Raw genomic sequence first — 15,799 nt, forward strand, 5'->3', positions numbered from 1 at the left:
TAGTACAATAAAAAAGAAGATTGCACATGAAACTGCAAATCTACTCTAAGTAACTCGCTGTTCCTTTTAAATATGCAACAGTAATTATGTAAATTTATTTTTTTCTTTTTTTTCTTCCCTCCCTCCTCCCACCCTAGAGATGGCCATCATTAGACACAATCATATATATATATATATGTATATATGTATATGTATGTATACACACATACATATATACACGCACAAACATACCTGTATGTGTATATACATGTGTACATGTATATGTAGAGATACATGTATATGTGAATATGTATAATTATTCTATACATACCTCTATTTGTCAATTATTTCTCTGGATACAAATAGTGCATTTTCTTCATTTGACATTTATATTTAATTCAGGTATTTATAATAGTCAAAATAACCTTTTTGCTTGAAAACATTCTGAAAACAGTATTGCTGTTACTATATGCAATGTTCTCTTGGTTTTGCTCGTTTTGTTCTTCATTATTTTGGGCAAGTCTTTCCAGGTTTTCTAAGATCATTGTACTCATTATTTCTTACAGCACAGTAGTATTCCATCACAATCCTCTACCACAACTTGTTCAGTCTTTCACCAGTTGATGGGCATCCTTGCAATTTCCAATTCTTTGCCACCACAAAGAGAACTGCTATAAATATTTTAAAACATACATTATTTTTCTTTTTACCTAATCATCTTTGGAAATAGAACTAGTAGTAGTATTGTTGTTTCAAAGGGTATGGGCAGTTTAAGATCTCTTTGGGCATAATTCCAGATTGTTCTCTGGAATGGTTAGATCAGTTCACAATTCCACCAACAATGAATGTGTTCCAGTTTTTTCCCATACTTCCTCCATTTGTCACTTTCCCCTTTAATTATTTTAGCCAACTTGGTAGATATAAAATGATATCTCAAGTTGTTTTAATTTGTATTTCTCTAATCAATAATAATTTAGAGCATTTTTCATATGACAAATTTTTTCAATACTCAATATATGATGCAATATGTTCATTGTACAAGTACATTTAAGAATGACACTTTTGTGATTAGTTTATAACCCCTATAAATCACAGATGGGGAAAAATACCCTCTCCCAGCATTTCCTCCAGTGAATGTAGCTCTGTGACATTTCAGAACATAACAGTCCAATTCAGAGAATTGTGAAAATGGAAGTCATTTTGCTGCCCAAGCTCTTTAGCCCCTCCTCTTATCTAGTGCAACAATCCCCCCTATAAGAGTCCTGATATTCATCCAGTTTAGATGACCCACAAAATTAAGTTTTAGTAAATCTTTCGATCAATTAAGTATTTATTAAGTGCCTGTTATTTGTCAGGCACTGTGTTAAGCTATGTGGATAACAGAGATAAAAGTGAAGCCTTACATAAAAGGAGCTAATGGGGGAATGGAAGAGGCATCATTACATTTTTACATATATATTTATATGTACATATGTGTATGTATGTATGTATGTATAGATCACATAGAAAATATATACAAGATGATACAGAAGTAGGGAGGCCATGAGTACTTGCTTAATCTGACTTCCCTAATTCTCCATACTTTGATTTCAACCTAATTTTCAACATCACATCCCACTACTTCCTGAAACATATGTACTGAATTCTGATTAAAATATCTAATTTGCATCATTATATCATTCGTCCTAATGCCTTTGCTCCTTTGAGCTTTTATTCTTAATGTTTCCATCATGTAAAATGCCCTTATCTTCATTTATGCCTGTCAAAACCCTTCCTGTTCTTCCACGTTCAACTAAAATGCTAACTTCCCTAAATACCTTAGCCATTTATGATCTTTCACCCCTCTAAGACCTGAAAACTGCTTAGTATTATATCTCTTGAGAATTAACATTATTATTCTTATTATTTATTTGTTAATTTATATAAATATATAATTTAAATTATTATACAGGAGTATAAGCTTCTTGAAGGCAGGACCATATATTTTTCATATGTATACCCACCATAGTACTGTATAAAATGCCTTGGACAATGTAAAGATTTGAAAAATATATTTACTGTAACTTACTTTGCTTTTGATTAACTGAATAAATGTGAACCCATTCCTTTTTTGGATAATTCTAATCACTAGTAACTTTATCCATGTATTGAGCCCTACTTAGCTAACTTGTTATTCCATCTATTGGTTATACTTCAAACTCTGAAGTAATATTCAACAATTTACATATGAAAAATACTTGAGAAAACTAGCTATGTTTACTTTAGAAAAAAGAAAAAACATGAGCAGAATATAATATTGTTTTTCACACATTTGAGGTACTTCCATGAGAATGAGATATTAGAATTATGATGTACCTGAAATTGATAAGATTATCTTCCACAATATTGTCTCATGAGACTTTTTTCCCCATATGAGTAAGGCCACCATACATTCCTTAGTATGACAACACATATTAATTTACTGTTGCTATACTCTGTGTTAATATGGATCGCTGATGTCATGGGACTATGATCCACCCACCCTTCCATGTAATTTCTCTTCTGTTGTATCACTCATCATCTTCCATTAGATAATGCCAGGACTTAGGGACATAGTATCAGTGGACTACCTGATGAGCTCCTGGTATGAAAACCTAATGGCAATATGAAATTTTACAAGTGCATATCATTAAAATACTTCAGCTGTACTCTAATCTAGTGAATACAGTTACCTAATTCCTTACCTTTCTAGCTGGGGGAAGGATATTTGCCACTCTCCCAATATTTTTCTACAGCTTGTCAACCATCAATTAAATTCTCTTCTTCTTGGAGGGGGGAAGACAAGGCAATTGGGGGGAAGTGACTTGCCCAAGATCACACAGCTAGTAATTGTCAAGTGTATGACACCACATTTGAACTCAGGTCCCTCTGATGCCACGGCCAGTGCTCTATTCATTGTGCTACATAGCTGCCTCTATCAAATTCTCAAACAGGAAAGAACCATCCACCAAGCATGGGGAACTTAAATTATTTCTTTCTGCTGATTATTATGATACTCGTTCATCAATCTTTTTCTTATGATTTTTAAAGTTTTTTATGAACTTAATAACCATTATGAACATTTCAAATTATAAAGATCACCTTGCCCCCTAAAAAAGGACTATATGAAAAATGCTACCTTATGTTAAATGTAGTTGAGTAACTTATAAAGCGTGTATTAAATTTAACATGACAACAACAAAATTTCCCTGTTTGCTTATGATAATTACTCTTAAACTCACATTCCAATTTAAGTATCTTCACTATTGGATTTTTTCCCCTGGAGACACCAAATTCTAGTATTCTCTGTCCATTACCATACTGAAATAAAGTCCTTTATCATTGAGGCCCTTATTATTGATGAATTCATGGAAGGTTCATAAAGTATTTTTGGAATGTTTCAAGTATGTGGTATAAAAAAATAAAATTAGAAACCCTAGTGATAACTTTTTCACCTATCTGTGCAATTGGCATTCTCCTTACCAAAGACATGGTTTGTGAAATATATGCCTGAACTAAAGGCAAAGAGAGCCCTTCAAGCCTCCACAGGCTTTTTAATTTCTGTTATATTTTTTTCTTCCATAAAAGATGACTCTTCTGTGCCACTCTATCATCTATTAGACTAAAAATAGTGTTTCATGGCATTGGATGTGTGTGTATGCAGATGCTTTCTTGAATTTCAAGCATTTATTGAATTCTTAGTGCTAACAGATATAATGAAAATAAACCACTTTCCTACAACTGATGTTTAATCCAGTGATTTGGGGCCTGGCACTGAGACACTAATACTTTATTTGTAGAGAACAATGTAATCTGAAGAATGGACTTGGTTTGCCTATAAAGAAAAAAAAATCTTGCTATTTTTATAGAAGTGAAGAAGTTTCATCTGTACCTCTACAACTGTGCCTTTAGAATTTGTACTAAACAAAAGCCTCATAAGATATTTTTTATGAGCATGAAATTGCATCCTTAAAATTACTATTAATTGTATCACATCTAGTTTTTAGATAATTATTTATCTGTTTATTTCTTTAGCTCACTGTATGTGACCACAGGTCTTAAATAGCTTTATTTACTTATCTAAGGAAGTGCATCTCAGTAATGTCTCCTTGAAATATACTAGTGCCCTATGCCACCTGCCATCATTAAATTTGTATTTTACCCTTCCACTAAAATATTTCATATTATAATACCTCATTGGTCCATTTCTTCAGCATGATAAATTCATTTAAATAACCCTTAAGGATGCCTAAACTATTTTCCTCAAAGCAACCTATAATATTGATATTCACAGAACCCATGGCCGCTATGAATATACTGGTGTAGTCCTGAATAAAAAAATGTAACAGGCTCTCCACATGGAAGACAGAACCAAAACCTTTATTCAAACATCAGAAAGCTGAATTCCAACACTGGAAAGCCAAATCCATCATAATAACCAAGAAGTTGGTACATTTAACCAATGCAGCAAGTACTGACATCCCCAAGCCTTCCTTCCATTGGGTCTTTAAAACAAGAGTCCCTTAAGCAAAAATTCCCCTCTCTCATTCATACTAGCTGCTCTGCCTCTACACTGCTTTCTCCCAGTTCTGCTCCTGATCTCCCCTGCTCCTTCCTCCTCCACCTTCCTGTCTTACCCTCTCAGCAAGATCCTCCCACCATGATTACATTTAGCATATTAACACAGGGAAGGTCTTCAATTTACCATTGCCATTAAATTTGGCCCCAAGATCTTTCATATCTCTTACATCAGTCAATTGGAGTTTAGGGGTAACTGGTGTCAATAAAACTTCACAGCAATATAACAGGGATAACACAATAAACACAGAAAACAATATCTTAAGGTGGGGCTTGAGCACAAGCAGCCCATTTTTCCCCCTCGGATGAATGGGACCCAAAATCTTGGAGTAAGGAGCAAAGGTCTCTTCTTCTATGGCTACTTCCTATTGAAATTGGGCATAGAGTTGTCCCTATCCCAAAAGGTCAGTTCCTTAACCAGCATCTGGAGTGTGGTCGATTCCTTGTCCAGGGGTGACACATCACAGTTGTGGACAGGGGGTGGTTTCTGGATTAAGCCATCAGGCATCTCCAGGTGGAGGGTACCAAGCCTGTAGGAAACAAATCTAATTTGTTTAGAAGGTGAACACACAAAAGCCAAGAAGAAACAAGGATGCAATGACCAGAAACAGGGTAGATATAGGGTCGGCTGTGCTTCTGGAGTCCATGAACCCACTATTGTAACCTCACTCACGGTAGAATATATGAGTTAAGGGTACAATTTGGTAATCATCTTCTCCTGAATAAACAACAGTTACAGTACTATCCTTTCCGTCTTCTATAATCTCCAAAACCTTTGAAACATCACATGGCTTCCATTTAACCCATACTTTAGCTCCCAATTTTTTTTATCAGTAGAATCAAAGCTTTCCATTACTCTGATAGTCATTTCAAAGAGGGTCTGTTTTTACAAGTGGTATTGTTTCACAAGGAATAATAATCACTTGAACTATTTTATCATTTTTACACAACTATATAGGCTTTTCACCTAAATTTTGGGGTGTCACAATAATTTATTCTTTATAATTAGAATCTATTACTCCACTCAATCAATGCATGTATTCCTTGAGCTGCTAATCCTGATTTTGATAATATCCATCCAAAATGATTTTTAGGGATTCTCATGTATTCCAGTGGACATTTTTCTTATTTCTTTTCTATCCAACCAAAAGTCTTCTAAACAATGCAAATCATATCCTGCCAAACCAGGTGTTCCTAGATACAGTGCTGGGACATCTGGCTTCACAGTCCAATATTCAATATTTGGTATCTTGTATGTTGTTTTCTAGTTTGCAGATTTGGGGGTCATCATTCTAGCTAGAGGTGTACTACCTCTCAATGGTCTATTATTCAAATTACATAAAACCATGAACAAATTATCCTTCCAATACTGATACGAGTTATTAGAATTTAACTTCCTTAACTGTTCTTTCAATAATCCATCCATAATTCCAATTATCCCACATGCTTATGGATAATATGGAATAGATATACAACCTTTTCTGGAAGCATATTTGAGTATTTTTATCCTTATCTAAAATTAGGAAAATAACACTCTGATGAACTGCGGAATCTACCGTGTTTCCCTGATAATAAGACACTGTCTTATTTTTTTTTTTGGACAGAAAAACACCAGAGGGCTTATTTTCAGGGGAGGGCTTATTTTAATGAACATTGACAGCAATTTTAATAAACAGGTAAATATGAACAAAAAAATGTACCAGCAAGAAAATCACTGGGGAAGAACAGGATGATGCGCTCACTGCTGCAGCTCTGATTGGATGCAGCTCGGGGTACAGCATGCGTTAAGGGGGGGGGGAACGGTGCATACACAGGGTACCGTAATGTAGCGTGTAGTGCAGGAGATCACCTTCACTACAGTAGCAATCTCAATAGGGCTTATTTTCGGGGGAGGGCTTATTTTAGAGGAATCTTACACAGTAAGGGAGGGCTTATTTTTGGGATAGGTCTTATTATTGGGGAAACACGGTAAATTAGGCCCTACACTTGAAATAAATATTTTCATGAGTGTAAGGTAAATGAATGAATCTATAGAAATATATAGTTACAGTTAATAGATTAGGATGACTAGATATGATCTGAGACCAAGCCCACTTTTGCAGAGTGTAGGATCATGCAAGCATCCCATTCTCCTTTCCTCAGCAGTCTAGTAGTAGGGTGAGAGGGTGGGGAAAGGGGCTGAAGGTGTGCCTCTGAGGAGTCTCCAGGTCTCCTAGATAGGTACCAGACTAGAATTATTTCTGTCTTTCCCCCTTCAACTATCTGTATCCTGGAGATACAATTCTAGGGGTGAATGAAAAAATGAAAGCCATTCCCCTGATTGTTTCAAGGTGGGAGAATAGCCCTTATATCTTCTTCCCACCAAAAAGCAATTAAATAAAATACAATGACAAGTAGCTCTTTGTTAAAGAAAGCAACCAACAGAAATCAGAGAAGTTATACTATTAGACTACACCCAAAGAATAGATGAATAAATGAGCTTTTTGGCTGGAAGAAAGATCAGATCTTAGTTCAAACCAGAACACAGGTAGCAATCTCATCAAGGGAAGTTTTCTCTCTGGGACTTCAATGCTAGAAGTCAAGGGACATCATTAAGGCCAGTTTCCCCATATGTTTACAGCTCCCAGGGTTCTTTTCAGGCATTAAAAGTTCCCTGTTGACTGTCTTATAGTTCTTTCTTGAAGTCTAACAAATTATCCTAAATCTCATGCAATGCTGTGGCTCAATGTTCTCTTAGCCAACCAGGAGTCGTGTTTCCTTATATGAATCTCAGATCACATCACTGTCCTTCAGGACACTTCCCACCTCAGCTGGGCAGGAGTGGGTATTACATTAGCACTTGAGAAAGACTTCTCTTATTGCTGAACACGGAATTGACATGTCTCCAATACTAGATATTGAATAATTAAAAGCCTGCCAATTAATTTTTTTCTAATTCACTCTAACAATGTGTTTTAGGACACCTATAATAAATTGAATGAAGCAAATGCCTGATGCAGAGCTGTGACCTCTGTAGCATAAGCAAGGTATCAACTATTAGGAGCATTTTGTATACTTTTTAGAAAGAACATGTAAGATCTTGCCTTATAATTCCTGAAAAATTAATATGAATCTTAGGAATAGATCTACCTAGATCATGGACCAGGGGTGCCTGAGTGTGCCAGGATCATGACTTGTCCTGAGCATTACCTTTAGGAGAAGACTAGTCATGCTGTTCACTCCAGGGTCTGCTAACATGTACACAGCTATGATAACAATCAATCCTTCATTTCCTGATGGGAAATTAAGTGCTTTTCATCAAGCAATATTGAGTAACCTGATTTATTTTATATTCCTTTATAGTCTTTTTACTTTCAGAATCAAATACGGGCAACTTGGCATTGCATCTAGCCAGTGATTTGGTTTGAACAATACCCAGGTCCACTTTGGGTGGTCAAGATAACATCATGATCACCTGGTAAAATAGCCCTTGATCACTATATCTTTCTTCTGTCTCATTCTACTAAGAGGATTCCCCAAATCTGGAAGAACCTATGAGTCATTCATTTTGCCTTTGTGCTGTAGTCTCTATTCTGCCAGAAAAAGTTAGAGTTTTCTCTCTCCTCTCTTCTTCCTCCCTTCACCCTGTCCCTTGTCACTAATTTAAATTTATTCTAGTTCTTCAAAATATTCTTCTTGCCTTCTTTAATTGTATCTTTCATCCTGTCTCTCTAATGTATGTTGAGCAGAGGGGGCATATCTCAGACCTCATTATCTTTTTCTCTATCCAGAAGACCAAAATGCAATTATGAGGCAAAAAAACAGGCAAGAAGACAAACAAAGCATATGCCCTTTAGGATAGAGACCAAAGATAAAAGCAACATATTCCTTTAAAATTGTCTTTATCCTTTTTTCAAAAAGCATATCTTAATTTCTGAATTACTTTTTAGCATAAAATATTTTTGTATCAGAACTGTCTAAATATCTTGGATTTGGCCATATTAATTATACTTTCTCCTTTTATACAAATGACTTTACAATTATTGTTTTTGCATTAAAATGTACTTTATTCAAATCATTATTAACATCAGTTTGCCCCTTTTATCAGTGAATTGGCCATTACATAATAAAGAGATCCTGCCTCTTCTTTGATAGCTGAATTTTTTGCATTTCTTTTTGAGTAAAACTCATCATCAAAATACATTTATGCTGGATTTAATGCCTGCCAGGCCTCCATTGCAAACCAGCTGCTATTCGTGAGCTATTATTAGAAATATATTTTTTGCTTCACTGATTAATGTTTTGGTGACTAGTGTTAAGATTTTTGGAACTCTTCATTGTTTATTTCTGATAATTTCTTTGTCCTAAATTGACACTTTATTCATTTGTCACTTATTACAGGATTTTTTTAAAAGGTTCAAAATATAATTGTATGGTGTAAAAGTGACTTTGATAGGAAATATTCATTAGCAAAACTTAAAATTTGGTGGATTTAAGGAAATTGTTATGTTATTTATTTTCTCTTCAATGTAAACAACCTTAAATAACTATCTTTAACAAAAATAGTTTAATGTATTTCTTAATGCTATTTCCTAACTTCTGTCTCAGTAGCTATTTACTTCTTTTCTAATTCATAACTAATGATTAACATTTGCTTCCAAAAACTAAATCATACAACCTTAAATGAAAATGAGAAGTTTTAATTTATGTATAGCTCATGATATACTTGCATTAAAACTGTTAGTAATGAGAATGATCATATACCTCCCAGTCAGCTATAGATTTTAACATGTGAGTCAGAGAGTGGCAAATTATAATTAGCTTTACTTTATGCAGGAAAATAAAAAGATATAATTCTCTCTTACATTCCATCAGTGGTGTTGATAAGAATTGATCTAGGTACTTAATTACCTGATTTAAAAATTCTTGCAGAAATTAATGGAATGATTCTGTCAATCTGTACATATTATCTCTTAAAAGGATGTACTAGCAGAATAGCAATTGCAGACATTACAAGTGACTAATAAGCACAGTCTTATGAATTGATCTCAATTTTATTTTTAGTACTTAATTCTCATATAGCTTTATGATCAATATTTCAAGACTTAATTTCAAAAGAAACTATATGTGCTGCCTGAAACAGCAATCAGACAGTGTGTGTTATCCTTTCTAGTCATATATGGGGGGGGGATATTGTAAAAATTAACATTGACTGAGTAGAAGAAACTGATTTATGCTCCTAAAATTCAGTGAGACATAACTGAAATGTAACTCTGAATAATGAGTAATATCAGTTTTATTAAGAGGAGCAATGATCTAGCAAGACATTGATTATTACTGATGCAAGGTAAAAGCTTAAAAAAAAAGAATAAAATGATGACTTGGAATTCATCTTCAGCTCTGAGTGTGACCATTTCTGTACGAAATTATTTGCTTCCCCATTTGCATTGTCTCTAGAACCATTGTTCAAATTCAACTGGGTCACTGTTACATCAGCAAGAGTAGCACTGGACACTAGGGCACTGCTCTCAGGAAGGATGGAGGGACTGATGATCTTGTGGTGTTTAAAATTGAACTTATATGAGAGTAAAGCTGAGTTGTTATATAGTGGGCAGCCAAGAGACACAATGAATAGAGAGCTGGACCTGAAGTCAGGTAGCCTGAAATACTAGCTGGGAGACCCTGGGCAAGTCACTTAACTCTCCTTGCTTTAGTTTCTTCATCTGTAAAATGAGCTAGAGAAGGAAGTAGCAGACCATTCCAATATCTCTACCAAGAAAACCCCCAATGGGTTCACAAAGAGAATACACAATTTAAAGTGAATGAAGAGCATAGATCTAAGTTTCACTGATTGTTTTTTTCTCACAGTTTTAGTGGTTATAACAAAGATGACATAAATTTAGAAATTAAGCAATTTATGTCACTTTAGTATAAATTTAGTATTATAAGTAAATGGAAATAACCAAGGATATACATACACATAAATATATTTGAATAATTTCTCATGTTATCACTTTTTATTTGATACTTTTCATAAAATGGGAATAATCTCTGTAATCCCATTCTCACAGAGTGTTTATAAGTAGTAAGGTAATGTAGGCAAAGTGCTTTGTAAAATGTGAATGTGAGATATTATCATTTTTGAATACACTTAAAGAGATTTCCACTTAATTTTCATCAGTATCAAAAACTTTTATTAAATGCCTACATGAATTCTTATTTTCTTGAAGCTCTCAGTGTGACTCTCTACCCTCAAAGACATTTTAATTCACTTATGTGCAATGTAGCCTAAAATATCACTCACCAAGTCTAGAGTCTGAATTGTCATGGTCCTCTGTAGCATTACAAATTTTTTATTTACTTAATGTGTTTGTGAGATGGGAAGGCCCTTTCTCCTATTTTGTTGTTGAAGAAGCTAAGAAATAAAGAGATTGATGACTGGTTAAGACTGTACTCCCTAACCAAGAACTCAGCTGTTCCTTCCATATTTTCCTGTGCTTCTGTTACTGTTAATCTGGTCCCATAATTTAGCAGACTGTATTTGTATACTCTGCACCTAGAATAATGTGGAGAATTCAATTAAATGCTACAGACATTTATCAGGTGCATCATTCTACTAGATCAGCAACATTTAGTTAGGACACAGTGCCTGACCTTGGAAAGAACAGTGAAAAACAACAGAAATGGTATTGGAGTTATAAAGTGAGTTCTAAGTGGACCAGCTAAATGATTTGAGATTATCTAATCTGGAGAAGAGAATTCTAAATGATAAAATTTTGTTATATGGAGTGATATTCGAGAGAAAGGGATTTGCAGCTGCTCTTCTTTTCCACTGAGGGCTAGATTTACATTAAATATTTCAGAGAATTATTCTGTTATTGTTTTGTACAAAAACTTAGGCAATGGAGGCTATAGAATGGTATGTAATATGTGTGTGTGGGTGGATACAAGTAACTATTAACTTTTCTTCTATGTGTCAGATATGATGGCACTCTCCTGAGTACTTAACAAGTGTTATTTGAGTACAGGGTTTCTTAACCTGGAAGCCAGGTGGATAGATTTTGGGGGATCTGTGAACTAGGATGGGGTGGAAGGTGGAAATTACATCTTCATTTTCACCAACCTCTAACTGAAAAATTAGTATTCCTTCAGTAGTGATAAGGGCCTTTAGGCTTTCTTTACCAGAATGCCATAGGGTTCTGTGGTACCAAAAGGAAAAAGAAAAGGTTGAGTCACTGTTACAGAAGATCTTTATGTGAATTAAAAAAAAACAACCTCATGAGAGAACTACCCACGCTTAATATCAAATTAAATGCAACATATATTTATGTTAAAAACTGGATAAAATACCCCATTCTGGGAAATTTTGTGATTTCTATGTTGAGAGAAATAAAAATAAGTTTTAAAAAAGCAAATACTTAAAGATAAGTAAAACTATGTTTTAAGTCAAATCCAGGTAAATCATGCATTTTGGGACTATAAAAACTCCTTTTCAAGACTCCCACTTTACAAATTTGAATCTATAAACAAATCAGAATGGTAGAATATGACTCTTGTCTATCCTTTCTCTTTCAAACATACATTGATTATATAAAACCTAAATGGGGCAAACCATTTAATTATCCTACTTTGTGAATTGTCTCAACTTAAATCTCAGGGATTCATCCCCAAGCAAAGGCTAATTTCATTGCTTCTCTGAACCTCCTGCTAAAATCACCGTACAAGTTACTAATTAAAACTAATTGCAGACAGAGTTAGAGATATTATTTCAAAATGACTACATAATAGTTTCCTTTTCACAAGAGTAAATGTATACAAATTTCTTGAATATAACACAAAGGAACAATATTGCACTGCAGTGTATACGGAGATCTGCCTTGTCAAATAGTCACAACAGTCCATCCTTTCCTGAATGTAATCTGAACTGTTTCTCTAAGTGGTTGCTTTAAAAATGTGCTTTCTAATTAAATAGCTGCTAAACTATAAATGAATTCATGCCATGCTAATTATCCACTTGCAACAACATTTAATTGCACATCTAGGGGTTTCTGAATGGGCAGAACTCAGTGCTGAAAAGAAAAATGTATTTTTTTAAATGACAGTGATAGTTGTATTTAGAAGTATAAAAGTGAGATAGTGAGCAGCTTACTCTAGGATAATTAAATGAATAAAAATATTCTTTTCATCCATGGAGCATTATATGTCATATAGTCCCTTTACCTCTAGTTAAGTCCTCACTCATTTTGAGTCTTTCAAAGAACCAAGAAGAGTACATACACAAAAGGAAACATCATAATGCATATAAATATATATGTATATATATTTCCTATAGGTCCTAGTAGGATTCAGACATCATATACACATTTATGTGTGTGTAATAAATGCATGATCCTTAAATTGTTTATGCAATAGAAGAAATAGTCTGTAATTCTTATAAGTTAATACATCCCCTTATTCTGATTTTCCAACAAATTTTAATAAGATTATAGATTTTGAGTTGGAAGGAACCTTGGATCCTTCTAGGCCAGTTACTTAGCTTTAAAGAAGAGAAAACTGTGCTAGGTGGCACAGTGAATAGAGAACCAGCCCTAGAGTCAGGAGGACCCTGAGTTCAAATCCAGCCTCAGACACTTGACACACTAGCCATGTGACTTTGGGCAAGTCATTTAACCCCAATTGCCCTCCAAAAAGAAAAAAAAAACACATGAGAAAACTGAGACCTGCATAGGTAAAGTGACTTGCCTATGTCTGTAAGGAATAATTGGCAGAAGCAGTATTCTGAGATAGATTCTTTTAGTTCAAATCCAGCTCTACTTTAAGTACACCATGCTGTCATGTTTTTATAAGTCCTTATCTTCATCAACTTCTTAGGGACTTTTGACCATCCTCTCATTAAAATGTTCCTCCTTTATTTTTATGACATTATGCCATCATGATTCTCTTACTGCTTTGTAAGATCCTTTCATCTTTTTTCTCCTTCTATTTCCTTTTTCTTTTGCCACAGTCTTAAATATAGACCTTCCCCAAGGTTTTCTCCACAGTACTTTTCAGCAGCTGGATACCCATCATTGCTTCCTTATTCTCCTGTTACTCCAAATTTAACTTCTCTGGAAATCAAACCATTATTCAGTAGTGGATAAAACATTGGCCTGGGAACAAAGGTATTTTGCAGCAAGCTCTTACTAACTTGTGGTTGCTAAATTTTCAGTTTGAATATTTACAAGTTAGAAATTAACAAACACAACTTCTCAGGGTTTAATTTATTATTTTGTTGATTGTTTGGACCACTGGTGTCAAATTCAAATAACAACAGAGGCCACAAACACATATGGCTGTATATTTACTTAAAAAACAAAACACTAAACCTATAAGGATCCCTGGTGGTTCCATATTGACTTAAAAAAACTCCATTGCATTTTATTCTAATATTTTTAATTATATTTGGGGGGGGTTGCAATCTTTATTCATGCATACAATAAATCATTTGAAGAGCAAATCTCTTTATTTCTTAGCTTACTACACAAATTTAAAATGTATCATTTGTACCCTCTTTGATGTGACTCTCCCAGGAAATTCCTTATACCCATTTATTTTTATAAGAATGTCATCTTGTGCTATGTTAGTATCATGTTTTTTTTTTCCCATTATACTTTACATGCTCCAAAGAAAATAGGGTTTTTTTTTAAAGAGTTAGCTGTTTCTCCTGTTAGTTCAGTACCTTGAATATTTACAGCAAGTTGAGGAAAAAAGCTCTTCTAACTGAAGTGTAAAATGGTTAACAATGGAAAACAACAGGACAGGAATCCATCCTTACAATATATAAAACGTTTTCACCAGAGAGAGACATTTAATAAATAAAACAATGCATCGAAAAAGTTCACTGGAAGCAGGCACCAGAGGGTCACTTGCATCCTTGGGCACAGAATGTATTAAGAAAAGGCCTGATTTAGTATATTTGCTCTGTCAAGAAATATGCAAGTCCAACGTATAGTATATGGATGGTAGATAGTCTACAATAGGTTTTTCTCTATTGTGTCCATTAGGAGTGACTGCTGCAACGTGCCTAACAGGAGAAGCCTTCTTTAATCTAGGTCTTTTACCTGGCGGCAGATCTCATTCGTGAAGTCTGAGCACTTGGCATTTCCTCCCAAGTCTTTTGTTAAGCTCTTTCCGTCTTTAATTGTTGCAAAGCAGGCGGTCTCAATCTTTGCTGCATAGTCATGCATCCCCATGTGTCGAAGCATCATCACAGCACTCAGAAGCAGAACAGTGGGATTGGCCATGTCCTTCCCAGCAATGTTCCGTGAACCGATTCAAAGATTGTGATTCCATTAGCTCCAGTGTTTCCACTTAGTGTGACACTAAGACCCCCTATCAGGCCAGCACATAAATCACTAAGGATGCCCCCATAAAAGTTGGGCATCACAAAAACATCAAACTGGGATGGATCTTGTACCATATTCAAACATACTGTTACAAGGTACATCTCATTAAATTTAATATCTTTACAGTTTTCTGCAACTTCTGAAGAAAAAGCCCATCTGACATTCGCATGATGTTTGCTTTGTGCAGAGTAGTCACGTTGTTGTGGTGATTGTTCCTGGCATACTCAAAGGCAAATTCGGCAATGTGCTTGCTTGCTTCTTCCGTGATGAGTTTGATGCTCTGCATGACACCGTCAACAATCACATGCTCAATGCTGCTGTATTCACCTTTGGTGTTCTCCCTAATTGTGACAATATTTACTTCTGTGTAAGGGGTTTGGTAGCCTTCAATAGACACACATGGCCACATGTTTGCATAAAGGTCAAAAGTTTTACAAAGCAGTCAATCGTTAGAAGGATGTCCAGCCGCTATTGGTGTCTTTAAGGGGCCTTTCAGGCCCATCTTGTTTTTGTCCATGGATTCTTTGGTTTCAGGAAGAATCATCCACTTTCCTCCAGGTCTTTTAATGGCAGAGACATTCCTCTCTTCCCACTGAATGGGGTGCTTTGACAGCATCAAAAATCTTCATAACAGAAGCTGAGATTTCTGGTCCAATACCATCTCCTGGGATTAAGGTCACTGTCTGTACACCACCAGCAAAACCTTGGGTCACCCGTTTTGGGTTGCTGAAGGCCCCCAGCAGCCAAGATACCTTGGGGATCTATGCTGGACCCACCATCGCGTCCCCACTAAAGGCCCCGGTGGTGGCCATGCACAGAGTCTTCAAATATTTCTCATATTATACTTTGGAATGTTCAGC

The 15,799-nt window shown here is 35.1% G+C and overlaps 1 protein-coding gene and 1 pseudogene across 1 annotated transcript in view; one reads left to right on the forward strand and one right to left on the reverse strand.

The window, feature by feature from the left end:
- LOC138175872 (protein piccolo-like) overlaps positions 1 to 15,799 on the forward strand; it is a 591,842-nt gene that overhangs the window by 292,826 nt on the left and 283,217 nt on the right. The gene's annotated exons all lie outside the window — the stretch shown is intronic.
- Positions 13,996 to 15,718, reverse strand: LOC138175871 (isocitrate dehydrogenase [NAD] subunit alpha, mitochondrial pseudogene; annotated as a pseudogene).

The sequence above is a fragment of the Petaurus breviceps genome, unplaced genomic scaffold, assembly GCF_028583685.1.
Source record: "Petaurus breviceps papuanus isolate PSGF00001 unplaced genomic scaffold, PetGlider_PUasm1.0 79, whole genome shotgun sequence".
Taxonomy (NCBI): domain Eukaryota; kingdom Metazoa; phylum Chordata; class Mammalia; order Diprotodontia; family Petauridae; genus Petaurus; species Petaurus breviceps.